Source organism: Anomalospiza imberbis, chromosome 1, assembly GCF_031753505.1.
Source record: "Anomalospiza imberbis isolate Cuckoo-Finch-1a 21T00152 chromosome 1, ASM3175350v1, whole genome shotgun sequence".
Lineage (NCBI taxonomy): Eukaryota > Metazoa > Chordata > Aves > Passeriformes > Viduidae > Anomalospiza > Anomalospiza imberbis.
This window is the reverse complement of record NC_089681.1, coordinates 5,171,765-5,186,318: the sequence shown is the minus strand read 5'-3', so window position 1 is coordinate 5,186,318 and position 14,554 is coordinate 5,171,765. Positions and strand designations below refer to the sequence as shown.

The 14,554-nt window shown below is 40.6% G+C and overlaps 2 long non-coding RNA genes across 2 annotated transcripts in view; one reads left to right on the top strand and one right to left on the bottom strand.

Moving 5' to 3' along the window:
• The window catches only part of LOC137468511 (uncharacterized), a 55,045-nt gene that overhangs the window by 13,106 nt on the left and 27,385 nt on the right, over positions 1 to 14,554 (top strand). The window lies entirely within an intron of this gene.
• LOC137474600 (uncharacterized) lies at positions 6,073 to 7,144 on the bottom strand. The gene is made up of 2 exons (XR_010999422.1): positions 6,870 to 7,144; positions 6,073 to 6,394 (listed from the first exon to the last, which is right to left on the bottom strand). It is a non-coding gene; the product is annotated as an uncharacterized lncRNA (long non-coding RNA).

Here is a 14,554-nt window from a genome sequence, read left to right as displayed (position 1 = left end):
TCCATGCCTCTTTCCATGCTTCTCATTTTCCTGGATTCAGTTTGCCTGCTGATCCCTGATGCCACCAGCTCACACAAATCCTCACTTCTGTCATGACACAAGACAACAGCTCAGGACAACCTCCGTGTTCCGGGCTCTGTAGCATGGGACAGATCTCTGCAGTCCTCTGGGCTACAGCTTCTTCACTTATGGGAAGAAGAACCTTACAACCTTACTCAGGGCTTGATTCTCTGTGTGTCTTGATGTCTGGAAAATCAAAGCCTGGGTTTGGTGGAAATGACTGGTTTCACTGGCAGTTTGCATGCGCAGAGAGTGAGAATGAATGAAAAGACATTTAGGATTTAGCCCAAAGCATCTATTATGAATATGTCATTAAATCCATCCTAGCACAACTTCTGCAGTTAAGGAATAGCGTAGGAGCTCCAGGCCTGACCTGGAGCTGAATCTAGGGGATCTGAGGAGAGAGGGAGAATTTAATTCTCTGTAAGATCACTATTAACTGACACACTGTCATGATGCTCTGGAGAAGAGAGAGGGGATGATTACAGAGGGAGAGCAGGAGCCACAAAACAGCACTTTTATTTTTCAAAACCTTCACATAGCTTGGCAGAACAAATGACAACAGAAGTTAAAACAGCACTTTTCAATTTTCCATTCTTTATTTCCACATGATTCTTCTGTGGAACTGCAATTGGGATATTTATTTCCCTGTCTTGTGCTTTTTCAATGCAGAATGTCAAATGGTTCAGTAACAGATAGAAAAGCATGGCACTTATCTCCCTATAAATATAAGAGTGCATCTCTGCAGGACTAAATCCAGGTATTCATGATGCTCATAGTCACCATTGCCCTATTACCCAAATGCCTTGCATTAATGGATTTCTCCTTGCATCACTTGACTGAGGAGAAATTCAGTGCTGAATTACTGCCCTCATCTTACAGACAGGAAACTGCATCTTAAGAGAAATTACAGTATTGCCCACAGGAAACCTGTGCAGATCAGAAACCTCAACCAAAAGCAATGCAGACACAAAGGCCAAATCTGCTCCCTCCAGTACCTATCCAGCACTTATGGGAACCAGATTTCCTTGAGACTGTCCCCCAGTTAGGCCCACACAAACAAGATTTTAAACCACTACATGATAAACTCAAAACCAAACCAAAATGTTTAGCTGACAGAAGCTGGACAAAATGCAGCTTCAAAGCTGGCAGCAGTGTCATTTACACCTGCTGGGAATTTGACCCAATCCATTCACTGCATCCAATTACGCAGACGATAAACCACTGAAATTGTCAGATATTATATTCCTTTAATGGAAGAGCAAAGCAGTCCTCTAGAATGTAAGATCTTGGGGAATTTCTCTCTGCTGGATTGGGAAGAAAAAAATTCTCAACATGAGGCAAGTATTCTCTTTTTGCAATACTGCTAATAAATTTATTAGAAACAGGGAATTTCTTTTGTAAGGAAACGTTGTCATGAGATATTTCTGATGAAGAAACTTTCCTCCAGCTCTGAATTCCCATCAGATACCATTGAGGATCTCCTGATGAAGGTGCTGATTAACAGAAACTTTCCCAAACCCATGTTAGGTCTGTCTAGGAAATGGCAACACTGGGCCCCAGTTCTTATGGTGACTTGAATGCCTCAGCTTTTGGGTAAAGGTGTTGACACAGCTCACTGCAGTCAGCTTACTTCATGATAAAGACAAAAAATGGTTGAAAAGAAAAAAAAAATTGAAAATCTGGCTCTGCCATAAGGTTTATAAAGCAGAAGTTCATCCACCTTCAAACACAGCCAGGCTTCTCACAGCCCCATGTCCATCCAAGTTCTAAATGAGCACCAAACAGGGAGTGACTTACACCCCTGCCAAGTCTGGGCACCAACATTTTGGCCTTCAGTGAGACCAGTGTTAAAATTTCTGTGTCACAAGTTCACTTAGGGAATTTAGATGATTCATATAAAGTTCACACACCTCATAAAGGGCTAAAGCAGACAAAGAACTCAGCCTGTGGAGGAGGAGGTACTTTGGTGCCACAATGGTTTGCAATTGCAGTGCTTTGGTAATTCTGCCCAGCCTCTGGTATTGAAGGGACTGTGTAATCCTATTTTCCTTTCTCTCTTAGAAACCTGTTCTCTGCTAACAGTGTTGGAAGCCTGTTGTAGCTGTTAGCCTGTCACAGTGAAAGTATGGCTTTATTTATTTAAACAAACCAACAAACAAAAAGACAGTCTGGGTCCCTGCTTCTCTTCCTGTAGGAATTTGATCAAATTTAGCTTTACAAATGCAGAAATAATTCCATTCAGAAGAGAATCCAGAGATACTGTTGTTTGTAAGATATCCAATGCTTTGTTTCAGAACTGCAGGAAATAGAGGCTCCATTTTTCAGCACCGAGATTTTTCCTGACTAAAAAAGCACATGGAACCTTTTCACTAAACTTTTCATGTTCTCCCAGCCTGAAGGTTTTTCCAGCCCTCTCTAGCTCCAGGTCATGTCCTTCTAGTGTCTTGTCAGCTTTCAGATTGTCTCACCTTTTCATTCCTATTTTCCTTTGCATTTGCTCATTATCTCTCCCTTCATTCTCAGCAATCTAGTCCTTAGTTAAAGTAAATGTCAACTTTTCTCTCTACTGGCATGAAATGATATTTTAACATTTATGCTCTTGCTTTGCCTCAACTCATAATTACAATGATCAAATTAGCTATTTCATTAAAGTCAATGGCCAGACTGTTAACAGAGCCCCTCTTTCAGTATAATTTAACATCAGCATACAGTGCAATGAAGGTGCCTAGCACTTAACACATGCCAGCTGGAATAGTTACCAGTTAGCTCTGAACCTAACTGAAATAATTTGTCACCACTGAGCCAGAAGAGAATGCTTTACACTGGTTGCTGTAGTTTAGCATCGGGGGCCAGGTATTCCAGTGCCTCCATTCAACAACATCACACAATTTGTCTTAGCTCCTGTTCCAGATGCCTGAATTCATCACAATAACTGATAGGAACCAAGATTGCTTTAACCCACCTTCCTGCCCTCCTGGTCCACATGGTGGCCCTTTGTCTGGTCACAGTGTTGGTTAAAAGAGATTCAAGGTCAGTAATGGAGATCCCACTGTCCATGAAGGGTCAGCACCCAGCACTGCTCTGCCTGTGGCCTCCTTTTCCCTGTGAGACCTATCACAGACCCCTAATGCATGATCTGGATAGAGCAGTCAATTTAAAACCACTTATTGACTCAGTGCCTTGGAGAGATCTATGAGGGTTACAGAAAGATGCTAAAACAGCTGTACTCTAATGAGAATGGGTCTGATTAGTGACACACATGTGCCAAAAATTTCCTTGAAGAGCTAGGTTAGCACACACAGGAGAATAAGGGCTTTGGTATTTAACAGGGTTTTTTAATCTTTGCCTATGCAGAAATGAATCACTTGATACTTGTTTTTTTTCAGAAATTAACATCTCAGTACTGATAGCAATAACAGAACTGAGTGTGCTTTCTGAGACATTTAGTGTCCTTTTCTGAGTGTGTCCCATAAAGGGTAAAATTAATTTTACACCAACAAGTCTGAATATTAATGATGAAATTGAGGTCTTGCTGTTCCCAGTGTGGGAAAGGGGAGATGGGACAGAGGGCTGAGAAGTCCCTTGGACAGCTAAACTTGGTGTTCAGCTGCCTTCAGGAGGATGGAAATCTACCACCTCAGTGCCCTACAGCAGCATTAGCAAACCCTGTGCCTCAGAGCTTCAGCGTCAGCCAGCAGGCAGAGTGCTCTGCACCACTGGCACCATTAAAGCCCATAACTCTGTAACTGTATATCCCCAAAGTCTGTGCTAATCTCATCTGAAAAATCCTCCTTGGCAATTACAAGCATTGTAGGGACTGCAGTAAACCACTCTGAAGTTACCCTGCTATCACATTGCCTTTGCTATGGCCCGTGGAGAAGATTTGCTTCCCACAGAACAAAGGCACTGCAGTTTCAGTGGGACAGGGTGGGTTTTTGCTTCTTTGTCTGTGGTGGTCTATATGGGAATCTTTTAATGCCATGGTAGTATTGGAAATTGCAGAAAGTCAAGGATATTTGAGACAGGTTCTGTGAGGATTGCATGTGCACACAGTAGTGGCGTTGGGGTGAGGGTATTTTGGAGAGGAGAAGAACTTTGCTGCAAGAAGAAGCTTTAGAGACAAAACTATACCGTGCATTAAATATGTCTGTTTACTCTCTTTACTTTTATGTTTTCATGTGTCCTATCAAAATGGCATCTGTGCTGATGAATTTTGCCACTGGAAGCTAGGATAATATCCCAATGATTAATTTTATAAGTAGCTCTCATTCTGACATAATTTTATCCAGACAGGTATTGCTTCCAATATTCCATATTTGCTTTTATTGAGGCCAAAGACTTCATTAACTCCTGGTGTGTGCTTATAGAAAGGATAGAGACAGATTCTTTTCAGGGGTGCAGAGTGAAAAGATGAGAAGCATTAGACACAGGTTGCAGTAAGAAAAAATTCTGCTATTTGCAAGAAAGCATTTTTCACAATGTTCCAGGTAAGCACTGGAATGGGTTGTCCAGGCAGGCTGTGCTTTCTCTATTCTTAGAGGAAACTTACAAGCAAACTGACCCAGATATAAAATGAGTCTTAGAGCATAGAGCAGGAGGTTGACCTAGAGGCCTCCAGAGGTACTTCCTATTATACAGTAATCCCTGATTCTAAAATATATTTACAAGAAAAATTTATTTAATTGAAGAGTGTTTAGGCAAAGAGCAATAGTAATTTTAAATTGCATGGAAGATGGATCTGAAGGCTTCTGTACTTGAGCTCATGATTTTCTTCAGCCTTTGAGATGAAGAGTTACCAGGTTCCTTGTGAATGACGTCTTTTGGAATGCAACGTGTAATGCACTTCAAAAAGCTTAGACAACAAAATATAATTGAATCAATCAGCAGACAGACTCGGAATTTGGTTTCAGATCTGTTTTTCCAGAAGATTTTACTCTTAGATTTCCTGCCAACCAATGATGGAAAAGAAACCATACACATAACATATGTGTGTAGGCAAAGCTACTTGACCTTAGTCAATCATACATTCATAGAAAAGAGTTCATGATAGACACAGTGGCAGAAATTGTTCATCTTCAGCACATAATTTTAGTCATAACCTATTAATCGACAATTTGTATAGAAAAGAAAAAAAAAAAAAGAGAAAGGAACAATAATCAGAGAAATTATTGATGGCAATTTGCTCTCCCAAAACTGCCTGTTCTATATCCTCCATTAATATTACCCTACCTCAGAGCTTGGAGAAAGGAAGGCTGATGTATATTAGCCAGGCTACTATGTTAGCTGTCACTCAACAAATGAGGAAATAATTGTATTTGCAAACTCTGCAAGCAGATCACTGTAAGCAATCTTCAAGAACATGCACTTTGAATTCACTCTCAAATAGCTGTTGCCATGTTGGCAAATAGAAGTGGCATGGTTTAATTTAAAATTTGGTTTATCATTGCTTTGATTGTGGACACACGTGTTTGCCTTTTATTTTTTTTAATAAAAAGCTAAATTATTTGCTTTTCACTTAAGTCTGGACAAATATTTATAATGACATCATTAGGTCATTAAGGCCTAAATAACAACTAAGTTCAGACAAAAACTATAAACAAGTTTGTATTTGTACTTTAAAAGCACCTGTTCTATCTCAGCCATGATACATGAGGACTTTGCCCCACTCTGCCTTCCTCCAAAACTTGATTCTATGATTCTAATGTTGGCAGAAAATTAAGTTTTACTCTGGGACACATAGGTTGCACTGTGATTTAAAGGAGAACTGAAAATACAGTTAAAAAAGAAGACACTCAATAAAATTTCTTCATTGGATATATGGATCAGACAAACATCTGGATGTGAACTCTTTTCAACAGAATTTCCTCAGATGATCCTGGTTATTCCTGAGCTTCATGACATTATTGAACAGAGAACTCTCTCTCTCTCTCTCTCGTCATTCACTCACAATCTGAACATTAGTGTCTTCGAATATGCCCTTAGCTGAGCTCCAAAAATTGCAGCAAAGTATTAATCTATTGGACTGTGTATTCACAATTCTGCCAAGAATTCTGAAGGGCTCACTGTGCAGTTTCTATGATTTCCAACTCAAGCAGAAGTAAGCAGTGCTCTGAGAGCTGATCTGGTACTCCTGAACTGTATTTCTCATTAGTGGATCATTGTTATCCCGTGTTAGCACCTTCTGCTCCACATTCCATGTTCAGCCTGTCTCTCTCACAGCTAGATCCGTGCACAAGTCCACTTCTTTTCCGGAGGCAGCAGCTTTTTCAGGTGCGACCCAAATTTACTTCTGCACATTATGCCATTCCAGACATTGGACAGAAGAGGATTCCTAAGAAAGAACTGAGTCAGCATGTGCTGACATTTGCCCATCTTCTGTGACTTTTCATCCAGGAATTCCTCAACAGGCATTGTGTGTGTGCATTTAATAGTCCTTAGCACGTTTTCCTCTATGAATCTGCCTAATCACATCATGTGGTTTCTTGAACCCACATAAACTTATAACAGTATCCCATGGGAAGAAATCTCACAGCCTAATTATATATTACACAAGGGACAGTATCCTCTTGTTTTTGGCTCTGAACTTTTAGCCTGGTGGTTTCATTATTATCCCCTAGTTCTGGTATTGAAAGAGAACATGAAATAAGCTATAATTTTCTCCATACCACTCAAGTTTTAAAAGGCCTCTTTAAAATTCCTCCTCTGCTGCTCATTTTTAAGGGAGAAGATTCTTAGTCTTTTAATCATGCCTCACACAGTTATCCCTTTCTGTGTCACCCTTTCCATGAAATTCAGGTCTACTGCACCTTTTTGAGATAGATGGGACACAACTCCATACAGTCATCAGGATGTAAATAATGTGGGGTCACACCAGTACAATGAAGTTCTCTTTTATGATGTCAACTCCTTTTTCCAACACATTATTTGTAATTTTGACCCTTGTGGAGCAGCACAATTATGTTTTCATGCAAAGTATTCCTCTACTCCCAAAATGTTGCTTCTAAGTGAAATAACCAACTGCTCTGCATGCACTCAAACACTTCTGTATCTCTTTTTGTCTAAGCCCTGCAGATTTTCCTTCACTTAGTTATCCTAAACCTGACCCAGTGGTTATTCCTGCATGTTGATCCCCCATAATCATAAAATCACTGAATGGTTTGGGTTAGAAAGGGTGTTAAAGATCATCCAGTTCCAATCCCCCTGCCATGGGCAACAACACCTTCCACTATCCCAGGTTTCTCAGAGTCCCATCCAGCCTGGCCTTGAACACTTCCAGCTTCTCTGGGAAACCTGTGCCAGGGCCTCACCACCTTTACAGAAAAGAATTTCTTCTTAATCGAAACCTTCCCTCTTTTAGTTTAAAGCCATTCCCCCTTGCCCTATAACTGCAAGCCCTTTTCAAAACTCCCTCTCCAGCTTTTCTGCAAGTCCTCTTTAGCTACTGAAGGAGGTAAATTGTGTCTTCTGTTCACAATGGTGGAGGATTGCTGTGTTTTTGCATCTACAGAACTCCCATATATCTGTAGTTAGTGGAATATTTTCTTTGCACAGAAAAAAAGTGAAAGCTTCCAGAAGTGCTGCTTCACAGAGGGGCTTAAAATTTACTGGCATGTTATAATGGAAAGGATGAAGCACCACCTGCAAAACACACACAGAAATGTTCAACTGTGTGAACCAGAACTTACATTATTTCTCTCTACTGAACATGTGTATAAATCAGGTTATTGCACACCATCCACCACATGGACATGCATTTCTGAGAAGTGCACTTGCAAGACCTGAAATGAAATTAAATGAAATTAATCAAATGAAATATGGATTAATGATTCATTTGCCAGAATTTTGTATGGTACATAACAGAGAAGGCACAGACCAACATCATCCATGAAAGAATCAGAAAAAGCAGATGTGCAAGCAACCAAACAGAAGTATAACAAGGTCAAGCTTGTTTCTCTGTCTCCCTGCCCAATGGCAGCAGTGGGAATGAAAACATATGTGAAAATTCAAAAATGTAGAATTTTTGTGAGAAAAAAAACAACAGTAAGGCTACCCAGGCTGAGTGAGCAGAATGGAACTCTGGATGCTCTTGAACTGAGCTACATCTTTTATTTTCTTCAGCCACTCTGTTTTGTTCAGTGCCCTGTTTTGTTTTGGGTTTTTTTGGGGTTTTTTTTTTTGGGTTTTTTTTGGTTTGGTTTTTTTTTTGGTCAAATACTGTTAAAAAAGATGTGGTATAAGCAGTGATGGATTCAGTGAACCACAAAGCAAGGTGACCACCTGAGAGCCCCTTCAGTTACATGACAAATATTAATGTGGTTAATTTTGAGCCTTCTTTAAATGCATGTCACCCATCATTTCAGAACATCTCTGAGCCCTTCAATCTATGGAAAACAATTTTTTAAATCATACCATAAAAACAGAATCCTTGAAAGGTTACCTCTTAAGCTTATTATCCAGGCAGACATTTCAAAGTTTTGCAGAAGTGTGTTATGTATAAGGCTCTATAAGACCTAACCTTAGTCCTATATACAAAACAGACTAGTGCTTGACCGAGAATTCATCTAAACTGGCAGATCAAAAGTGGAACTAGAATTCTTCCTGATCTCCTTGACTATCTTTGTGTACTGTTCTTCAAATCCAGTTTTTGCTGGAGTATGCAGAGGTTATGACAGGGCAGCAACTATGGATACGAATTTGCCACCGACCATGGGGAGTGTGGCCATTCTGCAGATGGCTCCAGCTTAGACCATGCTGGCACTGGTAGTTCTGTGATCAGGAAATGGGCAGAGTTCTCTAAATGCACATTTTTTAAGTGAAAAGATTATTTTTCTCCTAATAATTCTTCAATACTTCATTTAAATAATGATTTTGGATAACACTGGGGAGCCATGAATCTCAGTGTCACAGAGATTGCAGACCAGCCTTCTAGATCTTTCAACAGAAAGGCTTATCATCTTTCAAAACACCTTAGATCCACAAAATATTTCTATTTTGTGGAGTTTGTCTATTTCTAAATGTGAGGTTTTCTGTCTGCATCTGATGAATGGAGAAATTAATTTGGTGAGCTCAGAGAATACTGGAGAAAAAAATCCGTGTCTTCCAAACCCCCGAGCTGGCAAAGAATTTGCTGAGGACTTCAGCAATTTGCAGCTGGCCAAAGGCCTGTTATTTATCTAATTTATTGACAACAGTAATATTTTCTTTCTTTAGGTATCAAGCTGAAAGGTATCATAGTGTCCTTGGGCTGTAGCCCTGTGAAAGAGAGCAAAGATTGGATTTGCTCACCCCATGTCTTCCACAAAACTCTTGACAAGAGTTTTCCACTTACCCTAAAACCAAATAGTTCTGGGAGATATAAATACTTGGTTACCTGGTTTAATGTATGCCTGGAAGTTCCTCCACACGTGATATCGGACTTTGTGTCCTTGGAAATTCCTCTGGGATCTGACAAGTAAAATTATTGCAGAAATTCTGAATTCTGTGAAATGAGCTTGGCTAGATATTAGCCAGTCAGCCAGAAGAAACTGAGGTCCTGGAAAGCTCAGGCAAGTATCTCATCCAGCTATTCAGAGAGCTTACTGAATGCTGGAAATCTGTGCTCACTTCTCTCTTCTGCCTGAGAAAAGAACCAGACTGGAGGTCATGTCTGCATAAATGCACCTTTATGACTTCTAGTCTTTGGGTAAGCTGAGGGAGCAGCTCCATCCATCAGCTCTGTTGAAGTTTTTTGTACTGTAATTTAAAAAAATACACTCAGTACAGGGACAAGAATGAAAATGAATCACCATTGAGTGATGAGTGTATTCTACTGGGAGGGAAAGAGTTTGAAGATCCAGCTCTTCTTCAGAAGGCTGTTTGTTTTATCTATTTGTGTGATGGACACTTCATCTCACATCCCAAGGCTTCCTCACTCCAGCACTGCACCAGTTACCTGCCAATCAGACTATCAGATTAGTACACACACTTTTTTTGGATGCCACCTCTGGTTTCCATAGGAACTGTTTTAAGCCTCATCTTCTCTCTCAATTAGAACTTTTTATAATTTCTCCACCCTTATGAAATCATTTGTGGTTCCCATGGTAATCACTGAAAATTTGTTATCGCTCAAGTACTGCTTCTTAATCAGAGGCTTCACCAATGGCAATGTCCTGCTGGAGAAGTAAAAGGTACAAGAAGGTTCTAATCCTCTTTTGGATTAGAACTCTTTTGGAGTAGTGTGTCCTTTGCTCATCCTTAAGGCCATGCACCATAGATCCCTTCTGAGCCTCCTAACTCTGACATCAAGGTTTTGGTCACAGTGGAGTTCACTACATTCACTGAGTGTGCTGCTCTGTCCCCATTTTATTGATTGCAAGGATGATGGGCACAGACTTGCATTCACTTTTTCCAAGGTGTTTCCATAGGTCAGGTTGTCTCAACAAAGCTTGTTGGAGAATTCAGGTCTCCTTTGCTGAATTTACCTCCCATCTAACTCCCTTTTCACTGGAGCACCATGCACCCTCCTATGGGACAGGTGCCAAAAGTCTGAATGCCCCATGTACATTCATTTCATGTTCAGGTGTTTAGCACACCAGATAGTCAATACAAACCAAATTATACACACACACACACACACACATACACAGACTTCATTTGTAGCACATTTTATTCACTCTCCTTCAAGCCTACAGCAATTCCAATTCCCATGACTGTAAATATGCTGATGCATGATAATGTCCTACCACAGTCCAGACTGAGGTTTGCTTTGACACTAAAAGCAGAGGTGCAGCTGATCTCAGTCCATTTTTTTTTTTTTTTAATCAGCCCATGTTGATCCTTCTCTACAACAGCTCTTCTTGGAGTCCTGCTCTGAGCCTATTATCAAGGTTCAGAAGCAAGTCCCATGGATGTTATCCTCTGGCCTTTCTGACTCAACTCCAGCATTTTAGCAGCTTCTATCTTTATCCATCTGGGATGATAGCAGACAACTTTCTGTCAAATACTGGTTGTACTTGCCTCTTACAGCTGATTCTGGACTTCTCCCTGCACTGAGTCATAACAACCAAATTAACTGTGTTTCAAATTTTGGTTTAATCTAAAAAGCAGATATGTGTGTCTATATCTTCTGGATGTACAAGGCATCACTTGATGTGGTAAAATCCCACCTCCATCTGTTCTAGTGAAACCGGGACCTCACCCAGGAATTTCAAGTTGAGAGGGCTGTAACCTTCTCAACTCAAGTTGAGGGTTAGTCCCTCAAGTTGAGGGACTGTAGCCAGCTATTATAATTTCCAGCCAGCAAACACCACATTGAATTTCTCCTTCCTCTTTGAAATAGGCAATACTTTTTGGAAAGATAGCCAGTCTTGACTGAAAAAATCAAAGTCAAAGGACACCATTTTTCCTGTACAGTAGTTACTGTAACTACAGTAGTTACTTGCTGGAGATTCATTTTTTGTTTGCAGTAAAATATGCCACATGAGACACATCCATCTTGTAGAAATCACTATCTCGTGTATCCCTGTGTATTCAATTCCCTTTTGGTCCTGCTCCCTCAGCACAGTATATCAGCCCACAGAGACATATCAGACTTTTTTTTGGAAGAATCCTATTGTGTACTTCAGATGTGGAATTTCTTTCTCAACTGACATTAATCCGGGGTCTGAGCTGGTGGGATGTGATCCTGATGTGACTATGTGAATATCACCATGCACTGGAGATTGTGTTTGTGCTGGGACCTCACCTCTGAAAGGGGGAATGCTGTCTGCAGCACTGTAGAAAGGGTTCATTGATGGGCAAGGTGATAAATAACAACAGCCTCATGGAGAATTGCTCCATTTTCTTCATCAGATCAGGTTATTTCCTATATCCATAGAAACCCAAGGTTCACAGTCTGTTCATGTCCCAGGTCAGGACATGAAGCTGTTGGAGCAAGTCCAGAGGAGACCACCAGGATGATCAGAGGGATGGAGCAGCTCTGCCATGAGGAAAGACTGGTCAAGTTGGGATTGTTCAGCCTGGAACAGAGAAGGCTTCAGGGTGACCTAATTTCAGGCTTCCAGTACATGAAGGGAGCTGACAGAAAAGATGAAGAGGGACTTTTTACCAGGGCATGCAGTGACAGGACCAGGGGGAATGGCTTCATACTGAAAGACAGTAGGTTTAGATTAGATTTCAGGAAGAAATTCTTTACCTGGAGGATGGTGAGGCCTTTGCACAGGGTGCCCAGAAAAGTTGTGGGTGCCTCATCCCTAGAAGTGTTCAAGGCTAGGCTGGATGGGGCTCTGAGCAACCTGGTTTAGTGGAAGGTGTCCTATTGCAGGGGGGGTAGGAAATGGGTGATCTTTAATGTCCATACCAACCCAAACAATGAAATGATTATATGATTCTAGGACTAGTACTAAGCAGGGTAGGATTTCATTTTAAAGCCATATATAGTATTTAAAACAACAGAAACTCAGAGTTATTAAGACACTTCAGAATTCAGAATAAACTTCTGTAGCCTTTTGTATTCAAAAAAGCATTTGTGAAGCATTTGACATTTTGGTGTGACAAAAAGGTTAAATGAATACCTGATAATCATGTAGCTGAACACTGGCATCCATTTGATAAAAATATAAAGGCATTTGGAAGCTATAGCAGATAAACAGCACCAAAAAACATTTCATTTATATGTTGAAAGCCAGTGTGATGTCACACTTTTCAGAGGCCTTGCAAACAATGCCTCAGAAGGAAAAAAAAAAATGTTGCAAAGGCTTATTAGCAGCTTTAGTAGACACTAACAGTAACTCCAGCTTGGAAAGAAAATGAGAATAATAAATAAAATAGAATTTTGTTGGCACTGCCCGAGAAAGTCAGTAACTCATTAGAAAGAAAATTATTTTTCCAAAAATATCAGAGTTGCGGGTGGTTTCAGCTGAGTCTACTGTCTCCCCCTGAACAACACATTTTACTGAAAGAGCATGTGTCAAAAAAAAAAAAAAAAGAATTAAAAATCTCAAAAATCTCTTCCAAGTGCTTTGGAGGCTCCTGAGAAATACTGGAATGCTGATGGCTCAAACAATTAGGGGGTAGCTAATGAAGTACAAAGTAACAACCCAGGTGCAGAGGATACAGCCCCACCTCCACCTGGGGCTACAGCTGGGTGTTGAGCAAGGTAAGGGAAGAGGCTGATAAGAGGCAGATCTGATGCTTTTTATCATGCCAAATTCCTTACACAAATGGCTCAGCTGTGAAAACTTCCCTCTGGGAAAGTGCACATGTAGCCTGAAGGTTCTCCCCCCTTCTGATGGGCCACCATTGACTCAAACTCTGCTGCCTTGAGAGGCAGCTGTGGCACCTTGGAGGGCATTATGGACCGTCAAAGACTCACAGATTGTTCCCTGATCCACAACATTACATCATCCAGTTTGCACTCCTTGCATTCCTGGGCATTCCTACCTGAACCTGAGTGTTTATAACCCATGGAACTTCAGTGTTCCCTTGGTTTGCTCCACTCCTGACAGATCGAGTCTGTGACCATCACTTTGACCAACAGGCACTGAAACTGCAACAGCCAAATCTCACTGTGAGGTCCATAGGTAGTGAGATTCTCCTATTCGTTATACATTTCTTAAAGAGATATTTTTATGCTTTTAGATTGCCATATTACTATAGATAATAATAACCAAAATGGCTACATAACTGAGTTTCATTGCAACCAAATTGTTCTGAAATAAACCCTACATATAGATACTTACAAGCACCAATCAGTGTTTTTTCACTCTAGTCCACCTCAAGGGACCTATTAACAAGAACCTGGTTTGCCCTTGCCTTCAGGGGTGGGTCACAGCAGCTCTCAAGGCCAAGCTCTCAGAATCAGAAAGTTTAATACATTTATCAGTATCCTGGCCCTGGGAGATGGGGAAGGGCTCTGTATACATGCTGTTTGTGTGAGGATATGTTTCACAGACAGTGATATAAAAAAAAGAAATACCTTTGTAATGGAAAACCTTGAAGAAGATCAAAGGTTTACCACATTTCCACATCTTCTCTTTTCCACTTTCTATGTTCATTTCTTTGAAAATTATTGTCAAAATTGACCTGTTGACACAAAGGGAGCTGATTTGGGCCCACCACAGTGTGATGTGTGTAGCACAGCCATCCTGCTTCCACCCCACTGTGCACTGCTTATTTCTACCTCACCCAGCCTTAGCTTTACCCCCTCAGAAGTACAGCCCAGACTGATGCAGAAAGAAGACAAAAAAAATCCCTAGAGGTTGCAAAATCAAACTTTTAATTAACATCTAAAATTCTAGTGGAGTGCTAGCATCTTAAATTGCTGGTGCTTAACAGCATAAGCAATTTCTGGTGCCTCAGCAAGGTTTGGAAATAAGAACTGGCAGAGGCAAATGGTGCAGATGAATATGCACCTCATTGACATGAAAAAAGGATATTACAGCTATTTCTTACCTAGAGGTAAGTTTTTCCAAGGCTGAATTAACAAAATGACAGTGTTCTGATTAGATTGCCC